The sequence below is a fragment of the Eutrigla gurnardus genome (assembly GCF_963514095.1).
Source record: "Eutrigla gurnardus genome assembly, chromosome: 20".
NCBI lineage: Eukaryota > Metazoa > Chordata > Actinopteri > Perciformes > Triglidae > Eutrigla > Eutrigla gurnardus.
Genome location: NC_139931.1, coordinates 12,773,668 through 12,778,568, shown reverse-complemented (window position 1 = coordinate 12,778,568; position 4,901 = coordinate 12,773,668).

Below are 4,901 nucleotides of genomic sequence, written 5' to 3'. Positions count from 1 at the left end.
TACCGAAACCAGAGGAAGGACGCGCACAGCCCTCCTCGGAAACTCCGGTAGTTTGCATACTGGCCACGCCTTCCTAATATTCACGTCTGAATCCCATCACTCAACTGTAATTGGCTGCTCTTATGGGAAATAATTCATTTATGGAGAAAATTCTGCATACTGTTCTGTCCCATATGTCTTGTTTTGCCTTAAACTTTATATTAGAGAACATCAAACTTACTTCTTAGTCCCTGCATGTAATTGTTTCCCTGCAAATACTATTACTGTTGGTGCTTCAGATATATGAATGGGACTTTATAAAGAACACTCTATAGACTATTTGTCAGGTCCATAACAATGGCTAACTGTAATAATGTTATATCAATGGTAATACCCCAGTGAGCTCAACAGAGCCCATTGAGACTGGATGGCAGTTTATAATTACTTTTTGCAACTTCTTTTAGGTTTTTAAATTAATATTAGCTTATATTATTAGCTGATTTGTTGGCCAACAGCTATCTGATCAGTATGATCATGAAGAGATTATGCCTATGTTTGCTGTTTCAATTGCATCTGTGTCATTTCTGATTGTAGAACACACAAACAACTCCTCAAGAGCCACTTCATAGGCAGTGAAATCAGTAATAGCAGTATTCTGGGTAGAGTTATTGTTCAAATTAGTGGCTTCAGCTCTTCGATTTATTCACTAAAGATACTGTGAATAAGTCACAACTCACCAAGTCTTCAGGTTGTAAGGTGATCATTTCTTCACTGCAGAATTGGATACTTTGATAAATTGCTTTGCAGGAGGGATGATATTAAGAAATATGATGGAAAGAAACCCATTTACATTTTAAGTAGCAAAACAGGACTTCAACTTCTAAGTAGCTTTATTATTATTTAGAAAGGCAGAGTTTTCCTCATCATTTAATGGTTAATAGTGTCTGTTGTCTTCTGATGAACACATATTTCTCCTCATCACTGTTGGGAAAGCAACATAAATAAGCACACTGTGCCTCTTGATTTAGTGCCAGCATGACCTCTTAATGGAGATACAATAAAATGCAGCGTAAATAGATAGAATAGTCCATCAAATGAAGTAGTTAGAGGTGACTGGGCTGCTTTTATGGTTCTCGTCGCCTTGCATATAGTTGATGTCCCTCGTAAGTGCCCCTCTGAAGAGTTATTGGTTTTGTGAATGGGATAATTAAATGATGAGTGCAAGGTCAGCACTGTTGAGTCATGTTTTCTTCCCTGAAGACCGACACTACCGCCTTCTGGAAGGAAACTGGTATTACATCATATTAAGTTTTCAAGTGGAAAAACATATTGAGTCATTGAGGAACAATAGCACACTGCAGGACTTATGTATATCTCATAGCTATAAAGTCACATTAAAAATGTATGCTATAAAAATGAGTAAACCAGCAGCTGCTGCAGAGGAGAAGCTGCTGGTGTGATTGCGGCCACAGTGCCAGAGAATATCAGAGAGGTCAAACTCTGGACAAGATGTTGCATTAATACATTCACTGGCTGAGTATCAGGGTGATATGTGTGGTATACCTCACAAACTTATGTAAGCTTTACTGTACCTCGGCGTAGTTTTAAGAAAAGGTTGCATTAACCTTAATTAAACACTGGTTTAATCCACATCCCATCATGTGGCACAAGTGACCCAAATCAAACACAGCCGGGTGTGGCTAAAATGCTAAAATGCTTGTGATAGATCCTCCACTTGTGTTTCACTGAGAAACTTTCAGAGAGGGATGTGAGACCTTTCTGCTGAAATTAATTTAGGGAAGAGAGCCTGAGTGGACTATAAGGCTATGCTATGAGAATGAACAAGCAGATTAAATTAATCCCAAGCGCATTGGGGAGGAAGTTCAGACAGGTGAGTAACAATTTATTATTGTAACTCATTGCACAGAAAGTAACAAAGGCCTAGCGTTGGTGTGTGTGTGTGTCGCCTTGGAGGTATTGTACCTCCTGCTGCATTAAAGCAGACTTTGTTGGGTGGACACAGTAGGCCTGCTGTTTTATAGGCTGGCCATCATCCATAAATTATGACTCCGATATCTCAAAACTTACCATTTGGGGTCGGAAGAAATCCACTCTTGGAGTCAAAAGAACAGCAGGTGGCAGTATGCATTCATTACTAAGGCAGGCTTTTCTATATTTTATCCCAGAAACCCTCAGACCTTATTGGACAAAGACTAATATATATATTTTCATAAGTTTACTGAGTAGACATCTTTATGTTTCTATAGCAAACTGCTGGAGCTCATAGTTTTTTCCTGAAATATTAACAGCTATCCCATATTGCTTTATAATTTCCCTTACTGCCCACAAGAACCTCTACTGCTTGCACCTCATACTTCTGGTCAGTTGGTTTCTTGTTCGGAACATTGGACTATTTAATAGCAGACAGTGAGGGGTAAAGATGCCAAATATAGCAGAAGGAGACAGGCAGTGTTGGTGTAGGCCAATCACACTCCACATATTTATAAAGCATATGTGCATACATGCATTAATATAGTAAATAGTAGGTGGATTACATAAACTCTCATGCCAACTATTCAACGTAGTCTGCTGCATCTGCCAGCAAGGAGGCGTTGTGTTCTGCATTGCCTGTATATTGTTATGTGCTAAGAGATGCTTTGATGGATATGCTACTGAACCAATAGATCACTCACCAAGAAAAAAAAAGAAAAGAAATGTATAAAAGGCCAGAGCTAAATGTGCAAATGGCTCTAGCATATGTAATATCCTTTGGAACTTCACTGTAACCGTGAGACCATGGATTTAATTTGTTGTCCGCCTACATATCATGGCTCCACAAATTGGTTTGAGTGGGAGTGTCTCTGAGAAGGCTTGGACAGTTTCTGATGAGCCTGCTAATGTCGGATCAGGCTGAATCAGATATGCCAAAAATACATTCATCTCAGACAAAATCTGAGAATTTCTGAGGAGCGCACATGAAGCCGAAATGTATCAGTTATTCAGCCTGTCATCTGTGGGACTATATTGGGGTTGAACCACAGCAGTCAGGGGATCAGGTGGAACGAGAGCCGAGACAGAGGAATGTTCATGGTTAACTCATATTTTAAGTATGTTAATACAACAAACAAGTTTTTTCTATATATTTAGAGTCTGGATTACTTTATCACTTTTGCTGACTTTGTGGTCGACCACACTTGGACCAGAAAACTTCAGCTGCAGGCCCGAACCAACAATGGGTAACAGAACAAGTATGGGGCTGCCACAGCTAAAGATTTTTGGGGTTTAGGGTTTTGATTTGTGTATAAATGTTGTCCTTTTGGGCACGGCTCATCTCTTAAGCTTTTAAATAAACTCCTTTCTAAGAATTGTGATTATTGTTCTGATGTACTGGCCTGTTTTGGCGGTGGGAAGAGTGGGGAGTCATATCGCATGTTATGTCTAGGTTCTCCTATACTGGGGACATAACACATGATTTGATATAAACCCAAGTATTTGTCTAGTTTTAATGGCGGTTTGTATTTCAGCCACACACACGTCCTCAGAGACTCCCTGCAGACTGTATGTGCCTCCTGACTGGTGACACAGTCCTTTATCCAGGCCAGCTACACCACTGAGCAACGTTATGCATTCGGTAACCTACTTAGACAATAGAGGAAGTATCCAATCTACACCAGGTGTCCAAAGCAGTACTATCATGCATCGTATTCCTGTGTTAACCGTAGCCATTTTCTGTGATAGCAACATTTTCAAACACTGTTTAGCTGCTGTAAAATGTTCTGAAATGTTCTTCTTGGCCTCACAGTGAAACCGTTCTAGACATATTTTTATTATGCTTCCCTTTTAATCATTTTAATAAATGCAGTCCAAGTCATTTTCCTGACTGTGCTTTGCTGGTTCATTGCCATACTGGCCCCGTCACAGCTACTGAGGAGAAGAGCCACTCTGCGAGCACCCACAGCATACTGATGTATATTCAGAGTGGCTCAGTGCGGTTGGTTGGGAAGAACAGACAATCTGCCTTGTAACATTTTGTCTGTGTCAAAGCGGGCGGATCAATAATGCCTGCATCCTACTTCACTAAGCCCCTGTGGGATATCGATTGCGACACTGCTGACTTGGGCTCCAGAAGTGCTAAGTAGCACTTTATGGCCACAAGGTGTCTCACCACTCCTCTCGTGGTCACATCTCTCTGAATGGACACTGGACCAGTCTGTCAGTTCTAAAGGAACAGAGCTGGATAATGTGAATAGACCCTGGTTTCTTCTTTTACCAATACAAGAGACACTGACTGTTGCATCTGTGAGCACAAAGGTGTTACTATTTCTTTCCATCACACAAGCAAAATGCACCATATTGTATGAGTAGTCCTATCCCATGGGCCCAAGATTTTAATGGAGAGGTCATCCCGCCCTGGCTTGCTGCATAATACAAAGCAGGTTATATCGTTTCATCAAAAATTGGCGCGACCTCAACACAAACTCATATTTTTCTGACCTGCCTGCGCAGGGAAGTTACAACAATGAGGCATACGCAGGCCCGAAGTTCCTGCAAATCCTACTGTAGAATAAGCAGCATAAACAGACATTTCCTCCGGCTCCTACTGTCGCAGCACCACACACCTCACAGTTAAACAAGCAGCAATAAACAGACAGAAATAAGCAATTACTTGCTGAAAGAAATATTAATTCATCAAGTTTGCTTTGTATTTGGGGCAAGTGCACTGTATATTTTGAAGGTATGTCAGCTCAAAAAAGAAAAATCATTACAGTGTTGAGTTTATAGTCACTTCTTGTCTCCAAAGGATTAAACCTATAATCTTCTCACTGGTTTCCTCTACTTTCTGCTCTTATGGTATTTCAGCAGCTTTACTTTATTGTTGGGAATTGCAGTAATCAACAGATTCAGCCAGGGTTGGCTTAACT